This window comes from Monodon monoceros, unplaced genomic scaffold (assembly GCF_005190385.1).
Source record: "Monodon monoceros isolate NGI ecotype Baffin Bay Population unplaced genomic scaffold, NGI_Narwhal_1 Super_Scaffold_16, whole genome shotgun sequence".
NCBI classification, from domain to species: Eukaryota; Metazoa; Chordata; class Mammalia; order Artiodactyla; family Monodontidae; genus Monodon; species Monodon monoceros.
The window spans coordinates 85,080,008-85,101,827 of NW_021703772.1; the positions used below are offsets into that span (position 1 = coordinate 85,080,008).

Below are 21,820 nucleotides of genomic sequence, written 5' to 3' on the forward strand. Positions count from 1 at the left end.
AAATATATTACATTTCTTTATGTTATAGACCCAACAACACATTATATGCATATGACTTTATATAATTGCTTAAGTCAGTCAAGAAAATAAATGAGAATAAATATGCATTTAAACTGTCTATTAAGATTACATAATTACCTTTACCAGTGCTCTTTTTTGCTTTATTTTTTTTAGATTTGAACTTCTGTTTGGGGTCACTTGCTTTCAGCCTGAAGAAATCTGTTTAGTATTTCTTACAAGTCAGTTCTACTAAATACTCTCAGTTTCTGTTTATCTGGGGATGTCTTTATTTTGCCTTTATTTCTGAAAGATAAGTTTGCTAGATATAAGATTCTAGGTTGACAGGTTTTTTTCTTTGAACACTTGATTTTGAGAAAGGATAGACTATGTTATCCCACTGCTTTCCAACCTTCATTGTTTCTGATGAGAAGTCAGCTGTAAATCTTATTGGAGTTTCCTTGTAAATGCTAAGTCATTTTTCCCTTGCAGCTTTCAAGATGTTCTCCTTGTCATTACCTTTCAGAATTTTTACTGTGATGTGTCTATTTGTAGATTTCTTTGTGTTTATCTAATTTGGGATTCATGGAGCTTCCTGGATGTGTATGTCAATATTTGTCAATAAATATGGGAAATTTTCAGCAAATATTTCTTCAAATATTTATTCTGCTATTCCCCCTCTCTTCTCCTTCTGGTAGTCCCACTAGGTATATGTTGTTGTGCTAATGAGGTTCTACATTTCTCTGAGGCACTGTTTACTTTCCTTCATTCTTTTTCTGTTCTTTGGATTGCATAATTTCTATCATTCTAAAAGTTTGTGAGTTGTTTTTTCTTCTGACAGTTTCAAATCTACTATCAAGCCCTTCTAGTAATTTTTAAAATTTCAGTTATTAAAATTTTTGATTGCAGAATTTCCATTTGGTTCTTTTTTTATAATTTCTAGCTCTTTTTGATATTCTGCATTTGATGCATCATTGTCATCTTTTAATTTTTAATCATGGTTTCCTTAATTCTTTGAACATATTTATAATGGATATTTTGAAATCTTTGACAGCTAAATCCAACATCTGGTTTTTATCACAATAGTTTCTGTTACCTGTTTGTTTCTGGTGTACAGGTTATACTTTCTTGACTGCCTGCATGTCTCAATTTTTTGGTTGGAAATTAAACATTTTAGATCATATATTATAGCAAATTTAAGCATTTGGCCCTCGCATTCTGGGTCTTTCTATTGTAATTTATTTACTTGGGTGTTCAGTGACTAGACGGATTATTTTAGTGAAGTCTATCTGCCCTCACCCCCACATAGTGTGAAGCTTCTGTTGTTGCTTCTGAAGGGGCACAGACTTGGGTATGCCCCCAGAATGCCCTGTAATAACAGTGGTTTTGGCAGAGCTATCTTTGACTATCTTTTCCCTGACCACACTGTTAAGCTCCACTAATTTCTGGCTGATTGTTCTACTGTTTCCAACAATGTTCTGGGGCATAAATTGCTTCACATGCTAAGCCAACCAAGTCAGGCTCTTTGAAGGGATAGTTCCTAGGTCAGTGTTGGGATTTGTTCTGACACCAGGGGGGCTCTTCCCAGCTGTCTCTTTCCCCATTTCTCTCCAGTAAACTAGCCAGCCTACAATTTAGCTTACATCTGGAATGAATCTAACAATCTCCTTTTACTACAACTTCCACTCTCTTTTTTAGAGTGCCCTTAGACTTGAACTCCTCCACACTCCTCCACACTTTACAAATAAAGGCAATTACTCTGGGGGAAAGTTTGGAGACATAGTTCCATGGCTTGCTTCTCTGCCCCCCATTTCCAGAAAAACCTCTGAGCCATGCAGTGGGGTGGGGAGGACAATGACATGTTCTCTCTGAACAACATCTCTACTTTAGGAGTTTTGCACTAAGTAGAGAAGCGTGGAAGGCAACAGCTCCAAATCTCCTTAACTTGCCTCTCTCAGTGTGGAAACTCCCACCCCATGAGCCAGAGCAAGGCCGTCATGACCACAGTGCTCTCAGTGGTGCTGCATCCAAGGTAGAGCCTCCATCCTATGAGTGGAAGCTGGAAAGATGAAGGGGACTCATTTAGCCACACTTGCCCAGCACTTAGCCTCAACAACAGGTTGCTGGGACAGGATAAGAAATGCTGATGAACTGTCCCTCTCAGGAAGATAACCCTCCAACTGGGAATTGGAAGAGAAAAGGAGCCATGTGCTCTTGGCTATAGCAGTCTCAGGTGGAGTGTCTATCAACCTGAGATGAGAGTCAGAGGGAGGCTGCTGGTCTTTGTTCAAATACCACATAATCTCACAGTTCTTACCAATTTGAGTAGATTTTCTTGGATAAATATCTCTTCATTTGCTGTATGCCCATAGGGTCATTTTCAGAGACCTCAATCTTATTTTTTTAATTTTCTCCAGTTTTACTGGGGAGAAGATCCGAGAAGCTCCTCACATTGTCATGCCAGAAGTAGAACTCCCAACACGCTTAATTTTATCTTTGCTATAATAAGTCTTTTTTTTTTTTTTTTTAACTGAGAAGCATTATTGGGACTTGACAGTCAAAGTCTTTAGCCTACATTTTGGAGTACAGAAGCAGTTAGCCTTTACATTCCTAGGAGGCCATTTATGCTTACAAATTAGCCTATCCTTTCCTGAGCTCATCTCATCCTTGTAATGCTATGCCAACTGCAGCAAAGAGCAACACACAAACATTCTAGCTCTTTCTAACAACTTTTCCTAGATTAGCAGGCTCAGTATATCTGCCTTGCAGGTTGTTGCAGCCAATAGTTTTATCAAATATTTAGCTACTGCATAACATAGATCTCCAATATCTTTCCATTCCCCAATAGTTGTTTCCCTATTTTCTGCTGCTCAACTATTATAAGTTAATGCCCTGTATTTTAAGTTTTTGATATGGCAGCAATATACTTCAAGATACTAATTTCTGTTTTAATTAGATGAGGCAAACCAGTAAAACAAATAAACCTGATTGAAATTTATTTCTTGCTCATATAATAGTCCTAGGCTGGCAATCACATCAGGAGGTCAGTACTCTTACTCAAACTAATATAGAAATTATAAAATAAAGAAACTACTTTGTGAGTGATATGCAGGATATTTTTCAGGCAACACACAACCTAAAATACATTTTTATCTTACTTAAAAGTAGGAAAATCTATATAACCTTTCCATCATAGACTTAGAGACTTTTGTGGGCCTTTATAGGCACAAAGCATTATTAGGTTGAAAGTTCTTTTTAGAGGTAATTTGCAAGCATGTTGAGAGGAGCACTTACAGAACTTGCTAACATTAAAAGAGAATTTTATTTCCTAACATCCTTTGCATTTCACACATTTGTGGGAGATAGATCTGGGGAGAAAAATACTGGTTCCCCAGTTCTCATATTTTCAGATAGGGGTGGAATTTCTACTCTACCACCTATAAGGGAAAATTATTAGGGAAGGGGGCATTTGAAGCTTCTCTCTGCTCCCACTCCACCCCGTGGTGTTACGGGCTGAATTGTGCCCCCCCTCCCCAATTTATATGTTGAAGTTCTAATTCCCAATACCTTAGAATGTGACTGTATCTGGAGATAAGGCCTATATAGAGGTAATTAAGGTAAAATGATGTCATATGGGGGTGGGGGGTTGTCCTAGTCCAGTATGGTTTGTGTCCTTATAAGAACAGAATAGGCCAAAGACAACATGGAGACCTAGGCACAACCGTATGAGGACACAGCAAGAAGGTGGCCAGCTGCAAACCAAAGACAGAGACCCTCAGGTGAAACCAACTCTGCCATCTTCTTGATCTCAGACTTCTAGCCTCCAGAACTGTGGGAAAATAAATTTCTTCTGTTTAAGCCACCCAGTCTGTGGTATTTTGTTGTGGAAGCCCCAGCAAACTAATACACATGGTGAAAGGGGTAGCATATAATTAAGTTTAGGAGAAGGAACAGGGCATGCTTGAAACCTTCCAACAGTAAACAGTAGCCAGTGAGCAAGGAATTTTTTCATTCAACCAGAAGATAGCTATTAAGTAAGTACTGCAGACTGGGTGCTGAGTTAGATACTGCTAATTCAGTAGTAAAACATTCAGCTATGATCTCTGACTGCAAGAAACTTAGAGCTTAATGGAGAGAAAAAATGGAGAAACTTTGTGTACATGAGACACCTCAGAATATGATGAAGAGCTAGGTAGCCTGTTTCTTCCTATGGAAATCTGGGGAGATGATATCCACATTGACTTACACTGGATAGTGGGGAGCTGGGAGAGAAATGGATTATGGGTCAAAGCAGCCAGCCAAAAGTATTTTCTGATCTGCTGACCAGATTCTTTTGATCCTATGGTGTTGAGGGGCAGCTTACCGTTGGATAGTAATTTATTTTGAACAGATGGAAACGGACTTGGATATGAGCCACAGAGACAATTACTGGCTAAGGGGTTTCTCCAGTTTTCTAATGAGGAGTGGCTTATAGCTATCACCAAAACCATACTGGTTAACTGAAGTATACAAAAAAATAATAATAAATAAGGCAAACTCTATATAATGTATAGTCAAAGCTAACACAATTCAATAATAGTATATAGTTTATTTCAGAGTATGGATGCTATAACAATAATGAGGAAATAATAGGCTTTGGAACTTTATTCACTGTCAATTGAAATAAATGTGTAATGAGTACTAGTGAGGTGCCAACCACCACTAGGTACTAAGAGAGAGTGTAGTGAGAGAGGAAAAAAAACCAGACATGGTCCCTGCCCTTGTGAACCTGTGCAAGTAATTCAATTTCTCTGAATCTATGTTTTCAGATGATAAATGAGGATCAAGATAGCTATTTTGGATACCTCTTATAAAGAGTAAATTTTTTTTAAAAGGGCATTTGAAAGTACTTAGCCCAGTGCCTGCCGAATAACTATGTGTTGAATGTTATTTTCTTCTCACTTCTCTCCACGTTTGCTCTCTGCAGAAAGTACAAAGTTAAAAGAAGCCCTTTGGGTATTGTTCAAATGAGTTACCAAATATCATAATCTTCATAGCCAAGTTCTAAGGCTTATAGAAAGATGACTGAATGAGGTTAGATTTTGTTTGAGTAAAACAGCTCTTGCATCATCACGGATAAAATTTTTTAGGATCTGAAGTGTATTCTTCTAGAGGGTATGTATATGCTTATTATTTCTTCTCTATTTTGCCAGTTTTCTCATCCTTATCTCTATAGTGTTGAACTCAGAGCAAAGAGCAAAATCATTTGTTGAAATAGAGAAAAGATGTCAATAATCTGTAGGCAGTGAAATAAAAATAATCCATCCTCTTAAAGCATTAAGAATGATTTTAGATTTTTACGTGCAGAATATACTAACAAATATATTCAGTAATATATAATGATCTCCCCTTTCTCTAGAAAAAGATAAAAGCAATACAAGATAGAGGGTGGGGCTTCCCTGGTGGCACAGTGGTTGAGAGTCCACCTGCCGATGCAGGGGACACGGGTTCGTGCCCCGGTCCGGGAAGATCCCACATGCCGCGGAGCGGCTGGGCCCGTGAGCCATGGCCGCTGAGGCTGCGCATCCGGAGCCTGTGCTCCGCAACGGGAGAGGCCACAACAGTGAGAGGCCCGCATAGCGCAAAAAAAAAAAAAAAGATAGAGGGTGAATCAATCTCATAACCTTCAAAATGGTAATGAAAATAGTAGGGAACATATAGTGCAGATAACATATAGTATGGTGTGTGTTATCTCTTTTGTATCAAGTCAGATTCCCCATGTACCCAATTGCCATGGGTTAAGCACCCTAGGAAGAACTATTCCTTCCTTTCACAACTTCAGGGAGTAGCTTCAAATACTCACAGAATCTAGTTTACTTAGTCATAATCTCAAAAGTTTTTGTTCAGTGCACTATGCCCTGAAATCCTATTCTCTGATATATAATTATGAAGTCAATGAATTGCAGACTATAAAGGCAACTTGTCCCGTTATCTTATCGTTGTCATTCCCTCCCTCCAGCTAGTCCACATCCCATGAATCAGAAGAATTTTGATTTGGGATAAAATGCTAACTTTCTCAATGGACTTCCTGTTTTTATTCTAATCCCAAATTTCCCCCAAACATCTTTTCTAAATCTGCTCTTTATATTTTTTGCACTTGAAACAGGCTGTAATTAGATCTAATCCATTTCTATCCATCATATTAGTCAGTTTTTTATTTTATCCTATGCTAGGTACAGTACTAAGCTCTTTAGGGATTGCCAAGAAATAAACCAGGAGAGTGACTATTATACTCAGATATAAAACCATACAGTATCAAGTAATATCCTCATTTTTTCTCTATACTTTTTATATTTGTACATAAATTTATACTTCTTTCATTAAACTGCTAAAAAAAACTTTTGTCTTTAACTCACTGGGCTGTATATAAAATATCCATAACTGTGGTACAAATGAAACCACCCTCTGTTTAGAGATCCCTGCAAAATCTACATGCAGTGGAGTTCATTTAAGACAGAATGTTCACACAATTTGAACACAGTGTTAGCAATATAATTAGGAGAGAACAATCTTCTGGGTAATACCAAAGTTTACTTAAACAGATTGATGAGGCACTCACCAAAAAATAGCAGGCTCAGTTTTCACAGTTTGTTCCCTTCTGAATGACTTACCCACCAAGCAAGATAGTACAATTACTGATCTTCATTGTAAATGCCTGGACCCCCTGATGGGCTCTGATAGGAAATTATCCAATAAGAACAATGGCATTTCTCTTCATATCACATAGTTTTCATGGCTGTCAGAAAATATATACACTTCATTAAAATCAAGAAATAAAGTGATTCATGTAGAGAAAACAGTGTTAAAAAAAAAAGGAAACCTATGATTATTTTCTCCAGCCTTAATTTTTCCCTCTTCCAAGCAGGCCTGTTTGCAAATCCATTACTTGATGCCCATTGATAAGCTTGGCCAACTGAAATGTCTTAATCAGAAATAACTGGTCCCACAGACCCCAACAAGATTTCTGTAGCAACAGCCATGACTTTTCACTATTCCGTTTTGGTTTCAAACCTGCCTTAGTGGTCATTCAAATCATGAAAGTGTTAAATGGGAATAGTCATAAATCAGCATTTTAAAGTCTGCTGCCAGCATGAGCTCTGTATATTTAAAAGGGGTGGGGAGAGATTTAAGGCCACATTCAACAGGACTTCACAGTTGTTAAAGTCAGCTTTCTGGGGATCTGATACTTCTACAACATGATGGTCTTTTTAAAAAATCTGGCTGTCCAAATATAAAGCATATACAGATATACACATACACCCATGGAATTTTGGAAATAAACATAAGGTGAAATGTTTTGAGTAAAATATCGTAAAATAAAAACTATTTAAATTTAAAGGACATTGAATTACAGGATTTGATTTGAAAATATTTGTGGTTTTTTTCTACATTTAAAATTGAATATTAATGCCTTTGTTTATTTATTAAAACTGGAAATAATAAGAAAACACAGAGAGATATATCAGATTCACTTGTAACTTGCACAATCAGGTGAAACTCAATCATGCACTTCTTTGATGAATGCAAATTACATAAGGACATGTGTTCTGTGAAGATCCAATGTTTGGAGTATGAAACTTGAGATAAATTAATTTGAGATAAAATATGCCTGTCTCCATGCAAATAAGTTTGGAAATAATTTCTTAAAGTAAATTTGGCCAATGAATAGTTTCGTAATTGGGCAATTCCAAAACAATCGGTTATTTAAATGAAGTCTGCCTTTTTGGAGGACACATTTTATAGCATGCCTTAGCCAGTAGAAATAAAGAGCCAGATTATGGCGTCTACCACATCTCCAGACACACATACAGTTGAATATGGCAAAAATTCTCTAAAACAAAGCTGGTCAGTCATTTAGTAGAAAAGGCAGCCATTTACATGACATGCGTTTAGAAATACTGAAAAGCATTTCTGCCAAAAATATCTGTTCCATTCCCCACGTTCTTATTACCATTTTTCCTGTAGCATTTAGAATTCTAATCACTAGTCGTTATTTTTGCGTGTGGTTAAAAATCTTTACCAGAAAACAAGGATATTACCTATGAAGCCATTAATAAGTCATTAACAACTTACCTTGAATTAAATCAATCAGACCATACAGACAGTTTACTTAAAGGCCCTGAGGGAGTATAATACCAAACAGGTAATTTTGATGAGGGCAGGGATTTTTTTTTGCGGTACGCGGGCCTCTCACTGTTGTGGCCTCTCCCGTTGCGGAGCACAGGCTCCGGACGCGCAGGCTCAGAGGCCATGGCTCATGGGCCCAGCCGCTCCATGGCATGTGGGATCTTCCCGGACCAGGGCACGAACCTGTGTCCCCTGCATCGGCAGGCGGACTCTCAACCACTGTGCCACCAGGGAAGCCCGAGGGTAGGGATTTTAAAAAGACAAATGTTAGGCCATTTTACAAGAAGAGCCCCTAAAACACTGGGTGGTTTGTCAGGGGATGCAGAATTGCAGTAGGTCATAAATGCAAAGGTTAGAGGAGGTGTGCAAAGGAGAACCTATGGCATCCTTTCCCTCCAAAGCAGCTAGTATAAAACCTGAGTGTGACTGGCCCCTTTTGAAACAATAATAGTATGTGATTTATACTCTCAGTCTAAGTAATACAAGCTTCAGCAACAGCTCTCAATGCAGTATGCCCAATAACAATGTTGAGTGAGGTATAGATTTCTCAGCACTAGCAGGTGCCCGATCTTAGTCTGAACTTGAGTGTAGAGACTCAGCAAACACATGTTAACATTTTATGGTGAGACTCAGGTTAAGTGGGGGACTTGCATACAAGGCCAACAGTCACATTAGTCATAAAAATCATATGGTCAACTATTGAATGATTAAAGTCACATCCAGAGAGTTCTGAGACAAGTGATTAATGTCAGTTACAGTGTGTGTTTGGGGGTTGGGGGAGGACATGCAATAAAATGGAGGATTTGATGAACTGACCAATCAGGCACATGATCCGACAACCCTGGCAGGTTAATCCGGTCCTAACACACAGACACCCTCACTCACAGTTGAGTGTTCAGCATCCCCAAGTGTTTTAGACTATTGGCCTATAATCATATACATAGCTCTTGTATTCAATAAAGAAGACTTAAAAATAACAGCATTTTATTGAAAAGTACACTAGAGGAAATTCTCTGAAGTAAATTAGCGATAAAAGAATAAAGCTGTTGGAAGGGAGTTTTAAGATGGCGGAAAAGTAAGACGTGGAAATCACCTTCCTCCCCACAAATACATCAGAAATACATCTACATGTGGAACAACTCCTACAGAACACCTACTGAACGCTGGCAGAAGACCTCAGACCTCCCAAAAGGTAAGAAACTCCCCACGTACCTGGATAGGGAAAAAGAAAAAAGAAAAAACAGAGACAAAAGAATAGGGACGGGACCTGCACCAGTGGGAGGAAGCTGTGAAGGAGGAGAGGTTTCCACACACTAGGAAGCCCCTTCACTGGCCGAGATGGGGGGTGGCGGGAGGGAAGCTTCGGAGTGACGGAGGAGAGCACAGCCACAGGGGTGCGGAGGGCAAAGCGGCGAGATTCCCGCACAAAGGATCTGTGCCGACCGGCACTCACCAGCCCAAGAGGCTTGTCTTTTACCCCGCCGGGACGGGCAGGGGCTGGGAGCTGAGGCTCGGGCTTCGGAGGACAGATCCCAGGGAGAGGACTGGGGTTGGCTGTGTGAACACAGCCTGAAGGGTTTAGTGCACCACGGATAGCCGGGAGGGAGTCCGGGAAAAGTATGGAGCTGGCGAAGACGCAAGAGGCTTTTTCTTGCCTCTTTGTGTCTTGGTGTGCGAGGAGAGGGGATTAAGAGCGCCTCTTAAAGGACCTCCAGAGACAGGCGTGAGCCGCGGCTATCAGTGTGAACCGCAGAGACAGGCATGAGATGCTCAGGCTGCTGCTGCAGCCACCAAGAAGCCTATGTGCAAGCACAGGTCACTGTCCACACCGCCCCTCCTGGGAGCCTGTGCAGCCCGCCACTGCCAAGGTCCCGTGATCCTGGGCCAACTTCCCCTGGGAGAACACACTGCGCGCCTCAGGCTGGTGCAACGTCACACTGCCCTCTGCCGCCGCAGGCTCACCCAACATTCCGTGCCCCTCCCTCTCCCAGGCCTGAGTGAGCCACAGCCCCGTAATAAGCTGCTACTTTAACCCCATCTGAGCGGGAACAGACGACCTCAGGCGACCTACATGCAGAGGCGGGGGAAAATCCAAAGCTGAACCCCAGGAGCTGTGCGAACAAAGAAAAAAAGGGGAAATTTCTCCCAGCAGCCCCAGAAGCAGCGGATTAAATCTCCACAATCAACTTAATGTACCCTGCATCTGTGGAATACATGAATAGACAATGAATCATCCCAAATTGAGGAGGTGGACTTTGGGAGCAACGATATATATATATTTTTAACGTTTTCTCTATTTGTGAGTGTGTATGTGTATGCTTCTGTGTGTGATTCTGTCTGTAGAGCTTTGCTTTTACCATTTGTCCTAGGGTTCTCTCTGTCCGTTTTTTTTTTTTTTTTTTTTTTAGTATAGTTTATAGCACTTGTTATAATTGGTGGATTTGTTTTTTGGTCTGGTTGCTCTCTTTTTTGTTTCTTTTCTTTATTACTTAAAAAAATTTTTTTAATAATTATATTTTATTTTAATTATTTTATTTTACTTTATTTTATCTTCTTTCTTTCTTTCTTTTATCCCTTTTATCCTGAGCCGTGTGGATGACAGGCTCTTGGTGCTCCAGCCAGGCATCAGGGCTATGCCTCTGAGGTAGGAGAGCCAAGTTCAGGACACTAGCCCACAAGAGGCTTCCCAGCTCCATGTAATATCAAACGGAGAAAATCTCCCAGAGATCTCTGTCTCAATGCCCAGACCCAGCTCCACTCAACGACCAGCAAGCTACACTGCTGGACATCATATGACAAACAACTAGCAAGACAGGAACACAACCCCATCCATTAGCAGAGAGGCTGCCGAAAATCATAATAAGGCCACAGACACCCAAAAACACACCACCAGATGTGGATCTGCCCACCAGAAAGACAAGATCCAGCCTCATCCACCAGAACACAGGCACTAGTCCCCTCCACCAGGAAGCCTACACAACCCACTGAACCAACTTTAGCCACTGGGGAAAGACACCAAATACAATGGGAACAACGAACCTGCAGCCTGCAAAAGGAGACCCCAAACACAGTAAGTTAAGCAAAATGAGAAGACAGAGAAACACAGCACATGAAGGAGCAAGGCAAAAACCCACCAGACCAAACAAATGAAGAGGAAATAGGCAGTCTACCTGAAAAAGAATTCAGAATAATGATAGTAAAGATGATCCCAAATCTTGGAAATAGAATGGAGAAAATACAAGAAACGTTTAACAAGGACCTAGAAGAAATAAAGAGCAAACAAACAGTGATGAACAACACAATAAATAAAATTTTAAAATCTCTAAAAGGGACCCATAGCAGAATAATTGAGGCAGAAGAACGGTTAAGTGACCTGGAAGATAAAATAGTGGAAATAATTACTGCAGAGCAGAATAAAGAAAAAAGAATGAAAAGAATTGAGGCCAGTCTCAGAGACCTCTGGGACAACATTAAACGCACTAACATTCGAATAATAGGGGTCCCAGAATAAGAAGAGAAAAAGAAAGGGACTGAGAAAATATTTGAAGAGATTATAGTTGAAAAATTCCCTAATATGGGAAAGGAAATAGTTAATCAAGTCCAAGAAGCACAGAGAGTCCCATACAGGAAAAATCCAAGGAGAAACACACCAAGACACATATTAATCAAACTATCAAAAATTAAGTACAAAGAAAAAATATTAAAAGCAGCAAGGGAAAAACAGCAAATAACACACAAGGAAATCCCCATAAGGTTAACAGCTGATCTTTTAGCAGAAACTCTGCAAATCAGAAGGGAGTGGCATGATACATTTAAAGTGATGAAGGAGAAAAAGCTACAACCAAGATTACTCTACCCAGCAAGGATCTCATTCAGATGTGACAGAGAAATGAAAACCTTTACAGAAAAGCAAAAGCTAAGAGGATTCAGCATCACCAAAACAGCTTTACAACAAATGCTAAAGGAACTTCTCTAGGCAGGAAACGAAAGAGAAGGAAAAGACCTATAATAACGAACCCAAAACAATTACAAAAATGGTAATAGGAACATACAAATCGATAATTACCTTAAATGTAAATGGATTAAATGCTCCCACCAAAAGACATAGATTCGCTGCATGGATACAAAAACAAGACCCGTATATATGCTGTCTACAAGTGACCCACTTCAGACCTAGGGACACATATAGACTGAAAGTGAGGGGATGGAAAAAGATATTCCATGCAAATGGAAATCAAAAGAAAGCTGGAGTAACAATTCTCATATCAGACAAAATAGACTTTAAAACAAAGACTATTACAAGAGACAAAGAAGGACATTACATAATGATCAAGGGATCAATCCACGAAGAAGATATAACAATTGTAAATATTTACGCACCCAAAACAGGAACACCTCAATACATAAGGCAAATACTAACAGCCGTAAAAAGGGAAATCAACAGTAGCACAATCATAGTAGGGGACTTTAACATCCCACTTTCACCAATGGACATATCATCCAAAATGAAAATAAATAAGGAAACACAAGCCTTAAATGATACATTAAACAACATGTACTTAATTGATATTTATAGGACATTCCATCCAAAAACAACAGAATGCACATTCTTCTCAAGTGCTCATGGAACATTCTCAAAGATAAATCATGGGCTTCCCTGGTGGCACAGTGGTTGAGAGTCTGCCTGCCAATGCACGGGACATGGGTTCGTGCCCCAGTCTGGGAAGATTCCACATATTGCAGAGCGCCTAGGCCTGTGAGCCATGGCCACTGAGCCTGCGCGTCCGGAGCCTGTGCTCCACAACGGGAGAGGCCACAACAGTGAGAGGCCCGCGTACCGCAAAAAAAAAAAAAAAAAAAGATAGATCATATCTTGGGTCACAAATCAAGCCTTGGTAAATTGAAGAAAACTGAAATCGTATCCAGTATCTTTTCAGACCACAACTCTATGAGACTAGATATCAATTACAGGAAAAAATCTGTAAAAAATACAAATACATGGAGGCTAAACAATACACTACTTAATAACCAAGAGATCACTGAAGAAATCAAAGAGGAAATCAAAAAATACCTAGAAACAAATGACAATGAAAACATGATGACCTAAAACCTATGGGATGCAGCAAAAGCAGTTCTAAGAGGGAAGTTTATAGCAATACAATCCTACCTTAAGAAACAAGAAACATCTCAAATAAACAACCTAACCTTACACCTAAAGCAATTAGAGAAAGAAGAACAAAAAAAGCCCAAAGTTAGCAGAAGGAAAGAATTCATAAACATTAGATCAGAAATAAATGAAAAAGAAATGAAGGAAATGATAGCAAAGATCAATAAAACTAAAAGCTGGTTCTTTGAGAAGATAAAAAATATTGATAAACCGTTAGCCAGATTCATCAAGAAAAAAAGGGAGAAGACTCAAATCAACAGAATTAGAAATGAAAGGTTCTAATGATCTAAGGATCATGACAGATTACTACAAGCAACTCTATGCCAATAAAATGGACAACCTGGAAGAAATGGACAAATTCTTAGAAATGCACAATGTTCCGAGACTGAACCAGGAAGAAATAGAAAATATGAACAGACCAATCACAAGCACTGAAATTGAAACTGTGACTAAAAATCTTCCAACAAACAAAGGCACAGGACCAGATGGTTTCACAGGCGAATTCTAACAAACATTTAGAGAAGAGCTGACACCTATCCTTCTCAAACTCTTCCAAAATATAGCAGAGGGAGGAACACTCCCAAACTCATTCACCATCACCCTGATACCAAAACTGGACAAAGATGTCACAAAGAAAGAAAACTACAGGCCAATATCACTGATGAACATAGATGCAAAACTCCTCAACAAAATACTAGCACACAGAATCCAACACCACATTAAAAGGATCATACACCATGATCAAGTGGGGTTTAACCCAGAAATGCAAGGATTCTTCAATATACGGAAATCATTTAATGTGATACACCATATTAACAATTTGAAGGAGAAAAACCATATGATCAGCTCAATAGATGCAGAGAAAGCTTTCAGCAAAATTCAACACCCATTTATGAAAAAAGCCCTCCAGAAAGTAGGCATAGAGGGAACTTTCCTCAACATAATAAAGACCATATATAACAAACCCACAGCCAATATCGTCCTCAGTGGTGAAAAACTGAAACCATTTCCACTAAGATCAGGAACAAGACAAGGTTGCCCACTCTCACCACTAGTATTCAACATAGTTTTGGAAGTTTTAGCCACAGCAATCAGAGAAGAAAAAGAGATGAAAGGAATCCAAATCAGAAAAAGAAGCAGTAGAGCTGTCACTGTTTCCAGATGACATGGTACTTTACATAGAGAATCCTAAAGATGCTACCAGAAAACTACTAGAGCTAATCAATGAATCTGGTAAAGTAGCAGGACACAAAATTAATGCACAGAAATCTCTTTCATTCCTATACACTACTGATGAAAAATCTGAAAGTGAAATTAACAAAACACTTCCATTTACCATTGCAACAAAAAGAATAAAATATCTAGGAATAAACCTACCTAAGAAGACAAAAGACCTGTATGCAGAAAATTATGACACTGATGAAAGATATTAAAGATAACACAAATCAATGGAGAGATATACCGTGTTCTTGGATTGGAAGAATCAACATTGTGAAAATGACTATAATACCCAAAGAAATCTGCAGATTCAATGCAATCCCTATCGAACTACTACTGGCATTTTTCACAGAACTAGAACAAAAAATTTCACAATTTGTATGGAAACACAGAAGACCCCGAATAGCCAAAGCAATCTTGAGAAAGAAAAACGTAGCTGGAGGAATCAGGCTCCCTGACTTCAGACTACACTACAAAGCTACAGTAATCAAGACAGTATGGTACTGGCACAAAAACAGAAATATACATCAATGGAACAGTATAGAAAGCCCAGAGATAAACCCACACACATATGGTCACCTTATCTTTGATAAAGGAGGCAAGAATATACAGTGGAGAAAAGACAGCCTGTTCAATAAGTGGTGCTGGGAAAACTGGACAGCTACATGTAAAAGAATGAAATTAGAACACTCCCTAACAGCATACACAAAAATAAAATCAAAATGGATTAAATACCTAAATGTAAGGCCAGACACTATCAAACTCTTAGAGGAAAACATAGGCAGAACACTCTATGACATACATCACAGCAAGATCCTTTTTGACCCACCTCCTAGAGAAATGGAAATAAAAACAAAAATAAACAAATGTGACCGAATGAAACTTAAAAGCTTTGGCACAGCAAAGGAAACCTTAAACAAGACGAAAAGACAACCCTCAGGATGGGAGAAAATATTTGCAAATGAAGCAACTGACAAAGGATTAATCTCCAAAGTTTACAAGCTGCTCATGCAGCTCAATATCAAAAAAACAAACAACCCAATCCAAAAACGGGCAGAAGACCTAAATAGACATTTCTCCAAAGAAGATATACAGATTGCCAACAAACACATGAAAGAATGCTCAATATCATTAATCATTAGAGAAATGCAAATCACAACTACAATGAGGTATCACCTCACACCAGTCAGAATGGCCATCATCAAAAAATCTACAAACAATAAATGCTGGAGAGGGTGTGGAGAAAAGGGAACGCTCTTGCACTGCTGGTAGGAATGTAAATTGATACAGCCACTATGGAGAACAGTATGGAGGTTCCTTGAAGAACTAAAATTAGAACTACCATATGACCCCACAATCCCAGTACTGGGCATATACCCTGAGAAAACCATAATTCAAAAAGAGTCATGTACCACAATGTTCATTGCAGCTCTATTTACCATAGCCAGGACATGGAAGCAACCTAATTGGCCATCAACGATGAATGGATAAAGAAGATATGGCATATATACACAATGGAATATTACTCAGCCATAAAAAGAAATGAAATTGAGTTATTTGTAGTGAGGTGGATGGACCTAGAGTCTGTCATACATAGTGAAGTAAGTCAGAGAAAAACAAATACCATATGCTAACACATATATATGGAATCTAAAAATAGAAAAATTGGTCATGAAGAACCTAGCGCAAGACAGGAATAAAGACACAGACCTACTATAGAATGGACTTGAGAATACAGGGAGGGGGAAGGGTAAGCTGGGACAAAGTGAGAGAGTGCAATGGACATATATACACTACCAAACGTAAAATAGATATCTAGTGGGAAGCAGCCACATAGCACAGGGAGATTAGCTCGGTGCTTTGTGACCACCAAGAGGGGTGGGATAGGGAGGGTGGGAGGGAGGGAGACACAAGAGGGAAGAGATATGGGGACATATATATATATGTATAACTGATTCACTTTGTTATAAAGCAGAAAGTAACACACCATTGTAAAGCAATTATACTCCAATAAAGATGTTAAAAAAAAAAAAGAGAAGAAAGCTGTTAAACGAATATATTTTTCATGCTTTGGAGCTATGTGTTTAACAGTTTTCTAACTATTTATTCATTTATAAAAAAATACTTCAGTTATTATCTCCTAGAGTTGAAATTAGATGTTTAATTGACTGGAGGGAATGAAAGTCATTCACTTTTAGATATGGCAACTATTTTAAAATATTTCTGTAAAACGCTTCATAGACCACCATTAGCCCAAATTCTTGGCAAACATTCCTGTGTGTATATCTAGTTGCTTTTATAAATGTCATGCTGGAAGAGCTAACACTTTCAGAAACATGTTTATCTTAATTAGGAAAGTCAACAGACTTCTAATGGGAAGAAATGGGTATTTTTCTCTGTGGTATCAGAGGCATCAAAAGGCCCAGTTCTTCTGCCAAACCAATCTTCCTTCCTGCCTGCCTTTCAAACCCAGGTGATTGCAGACAGCTGAGCAGGCATTTTCCCCAAAGCCTCTATTGACCTGGCTTCAGTCTTTGCTCTACCGCCCCATCTCTCTCTCTGTCACTCTTCCTGTGTAGGTTTTTGTTTGTTTGTTTGTTTGTTTTGCCTTGGGAAACCTAGGGATATTCATGGCACTGAGGCAAAAAATGTGGAATTAAAAACTAAATTCTTGAGGCCTTATCCTAGCAACAAGACCATCACCATCTGTTCAGAAGACAAGCCAGCTATTATCCACTGCATTCTTTATACAAACTCCATCACCTGTGAGGGGAAAAAAACTGCCCCTTCCTGGGTTCTCTCTTTGTCACAGGAGAAAGAGGTCTGTTTCCCCCTAATGCAGTAAAACCTAAAGAAAGCAAACAGGACTGGAAGCACTTATAACAAATTTAAAGAAATCTACTCGAAGGCCCTATATTGTCATTCCAAAATATCTGATAATTGTCATCTGTGCATAATGAAACCTGACAAAAATATTGTTGATGTCTCTCAGTAACCACTATATTATTTAAATTAGAAAATAACAAATGGAGCGAGTGTATCTGTGTTTTCTGTATTAAAATGATTGTCACAGTCTCTCCTTTATTTTTAGCTTCAAAAATTTTATTCGTTTCACCTTTCAAAAACCACATCAAAATTTATATTTTGAAAGTGGCATTAAAATGCTATTTCAGTGACTTCAGGGTAAGAATCAATCTATTTAGACACCTAGTTTAATCCAGGATGAAATATTTTTCCTTGGGAAACGTTTAAAACAGTAGACAGTAGCTCAGTGATATTTTATGCAGTAAAATTTATATTATTAGGAATACACAAGATCTTTTTCCTCCCAAAATAGTTCAGTACAAAGGAAGAGAATATCCATAGATAGAATATTTGAAAATGCCAACCAGAGTCTAAAGTCCAGACAAATAAAATATGATATCATTCTGGATTATTTTCTTTCTAGAAATAAATACACATGGAGATATGATTCAATAAATTTTAAAAGAATAGAGTTATTAACTGTTTACCTTGTGCCAATCATTATGTAATATGCTATTGAGTATTTTTCAAAATTTGACATGGTTTTTATGAATAATACATCAACAAATAGAAAGTACCCATCAAGTCCTAAGAAATAGTAGCTCTATAAATATAACTAACATTTGGTTAGTGTTTATTACTTTAAAATCCATCCATCTTTTCTACATTATCCCATTTGTTCCTGATAAAGAGCCTGTGAGGCCAGCTGAGCAGTCATCTCTATCACTCAAAGATGAGGAAACCTGAGTTCAGAGAGGTGTGCTGATTTTCCCATGGCTCCCCGAGAATCTAAAATCTACTTCAACCAATTTTGAAACTAAACTCTGGTTTTTTAAAAAGGCATTATTTATATTTGTACCATCAAAAAGAGAATACGAATGAATGTGAAGACTAAAGCAACTATAGCTCTTCATTCTCTGGAACAGATTGTTGATATACTTGTTGGCTGATGTTCAGAAATATAATTTGTGTTGAACATAGGCTCCATTTTCATGAGTCAATGTTCCCAAAGTTGTCCGTAAAATATGAACTGAAGTTACCCACGTGACTGTTAATTATCTTCCTTTTTAGATTACACCTTGGATTCCCATCGTCTGCATATTGGGCACTAAAAATTTCCTACATGTTTCCCACATGGCTTTTGCTAAAACGTTCCTAGTCACAGCCACAGTTGAAAATCCTTAAGGCAGGGATTCCGAGAAGCAGCTGGATCATTCTTTTTATCCCATCTGTGAATATGCTTAATCTGAAGGGAATAAAATCCCAATGTTTGGCTAATTCCAATAGATGGAAGTAATACATCTGTCTGGTTGCACCACATCAGAGTAGGACAAAAGCACACATAAAAATGGTAACTAGATTAAGATGTAGGATAGTAAGGTCATAGAAGGATACTTTGAGCCCATAAATAGGTATTCAGATGGTGAAAGGAAAATTATTGTATGTCAGAATAATTGCCTCTAGCCAATTAGAGCCAACTGATTACATAAAAGTATTATAAAATGAAATATTTACCAGGACAAGGTACAAAGATGTGTGAAGGACCATAGATTCCACAAATATGCAACGTGGGATGACAGCTGAGTTTTATGTTTTTAGCAATGTTGTCAACTGGGTTTCAAGTCTAAAAGAAAATAATTTTTCAAAAGATTACTTTTCCCAGCAAAATACAACTAATACAAATACAAAAACAATTATGCAGAAATCTTTATTCCCAGCCCTCGTTTTCAGATTAACTTAAAACAGGTGTTAGTGATGTTAACAGCAACGTTTTGATCCCCATGTGGCCTGGTGACCTCACTTTCTCTGTTCCTTGAATAGAGAACATAGCCTTTCCTTCTTAGTCCCTTATAAACATGTGCTGGTGGTCACAAAGGAGAATTTCTGAAAGGGAAAAATAATAGGATGGGCCAGCAAACTAAGGAAATCTCATACATGCTCCTCAAAACTGGTCATAGGTTATAAACATCTTTTCAGTAAAAAGATCCCTTTTCGATGGAGTGACCAGTAATTCAGGTTTGCCTAGGACTTGAAGGGGTTTCTGGGATGAACTTTCTGTGCTGAAACTGGGAAAATCCCAGGCAAAGTTGAGGGAGTTGGTGACCCCACTTAGCTGTGAGATAAACTGACTTGCAGTTTAATTTGGCAGCACTGTTCATAGTCTTTAACATTCCTTTATAAAACATTTTAGGAAAATGCGACTGAAAAGATCCAGGCTTCTATTCTGAGAATCAAGAGCTCCAAAATGTACCTCAGTAGCAGAAATCTGGGGTTTCATACTTCATAATTTATGCAAGCTACTCTTTGTGAGCTGTGCAAACACCAAGACCATTGCTTGCCTTACCGCATTGACTTATCTTGTGCTACGATCAGGAGTGATTTTGCCTTCCTTGTCTCCTGCCTACTGCTGAGTTATCCATTCACCCTATTATGTCTCTACTCCCTTTACTAAGCATGAGAGCCTAATAATTTGTTAATCATGTGAAACAACCAAAAACCTATCCTCATCCCACCATTTTTTAATAGCATGGCAATGCTTCCCTACTGTTCAGGGGAAGAAAAAAGATTCAACGGATTGCATTGGAGGTTGTCAGGGCACAAACTCATTACTCTGTAAATTGATTTGTAAAAGGAGTGGGGAAGAAAAGTATCAAGAATTTATCTGTCTTTAGTTACTCTGAGGTAACTAAATGGTTAATAAAAGAAAGGTTTTCTTGTAGAAAAATCCCAACAAGTAAATACAGAAAGAATGATGAAATTAGAAAAATCACCAGCTCGCAACTCTGAAAGAAATGATGCATACAGGCAATGACCACCAATGAACATAAAATCACTATTGAAAATTTGTTGAGGAACTTTAAAAGGCTGACATGGCTTTTCAAGTTTAGAATCATTTAAAATGGGACACCTGGTCATTACATGCCTCACACAAAAAGCATACACAGAACCACATATGAAATATTCTAGACTGAGTAGCAAAAGCCTCTGGTGCTCATCTCATCCCTCTGCCCACCTCTGATCTCAGCTGCAGCTCTGGGGAATAGTTCCGACTCACTGTGTGCAAGACTCAGCTTCCAGGAAAACCTTCAACCAAGGGGAAAGGGAAGCCAGTGGCAAGTTTGGGAGGTGCTGTCTAAGCTTCCCAGAAGTCCCCACTGAATAGAGCCCTGCTGTCTACAGTAGGCACCTTGATAACACAACCTTAAATGGTCTTGCCCTGCCTGGCCCACTCTCCCTACTCCCTCTCTCCTGACTTGTGGAGTCACTTCCCAAATAAACTACTTGTACTGGCACTGGGGTCCTTCTTGCAAGCCATGCTTTCAGAAAAGCTTTAGCTAAGTTGTTAATGAAACCTATATCTAATTACCTATTTACAGGAAATAGAGGAGACAGAGGAACAAGCTTACTGCTGGCTCAAGGGATGTCCAATTTTCCCAGGACAGATGACAGGTATTTCCAACAAATGGACTGCATGAAAATAAAGGAAGAAGGGGAGGGAGGAAAAAAGGGAGGAAGAGAGGAAGGAAGACGCCTTTTGCAGAATAAGAAAGACCTACATGACAACCAAGTACAGTATTTATGTGAATCTTGTTGAATCCTGATTTGAGTAAACCAACAATAAAAAATGTATCTTGAAAATAAATGGGGGAATTTGAATACAGTATTAAGTGATATTAAGAAATATTTGTTAATTTTGTTAGGTTGATTAGCAAAGTAGAGGTGGTTAAGTTAAAAAAAAAAAGCCTTATCAGATGAAATAACATACTAAAGTATTCATGGGTGAAATCATATTTTGTCTAGAATTGTTTAAAAATACTCCAGAGAAAACAAAAAATAAAGTGAAGAATAGATAGAATCAGATTGTTGAAATGTTGATACTTGTTGAAGGTGGTAGTGGAAATAAGGGAATCATTATCATTACTATTCTCTCTACTTTTGTTTTTGTTTAAAAGTGTATACAATGAAACATTAGGAAAGAAAATCTTAATGTCCTGAAAAACCCTGAATTCAAGTGAATAAAATAATATAAACTCTAATTTACTTCTCATTTAATTGACTGAAAGCAGTGCAGGCACCACAGTGGTACTACCACTAGCAGAAATTCAGTAATCCAAACGTTTGTCTGTCACCTTCTTTGTTACCAGGAGCAAATTCCAGGCTAAATTATTTTGTTACTGGTTAGCACGTTCTGGTTAGCAAACATAGACCAAATGTTTGTGTTTCCCCAAAATTCATATGTTAAAATCC

At 38.4% G+C, this 21,820-nt stretch overlaps 1 long non-coding RNA gene across 3 annotated transcripts in view; it reads right to left on the reverse strand.

Annotated features, from left to right (window-relative positions):
- The window catches only part of LOC114897022, a 409,238-nt gene extending 390,041 nt beyond the window's left edge, over positions 1-19,197 (reverse strand). For all 3 annotated transcript variants that reach the window (XR_003793981.1, XR_003793982.1, XR_003793980.1), the window contains exons 1-2: positions 19,088-19,197; positions 6,648-6,772 (exon numbers count right to left, since the gene is read on the reverse strand). This is a non-coding gene — a long non-coding RNA (uncharacterized LOC114897022). The remainder of the gene's footprint in view (positions 1-6,647; positions 6,773-19,087) is intronic.
- Between the last annotated feature and the right edge of the window lie 2,623 nt (positions 19,198-21,820).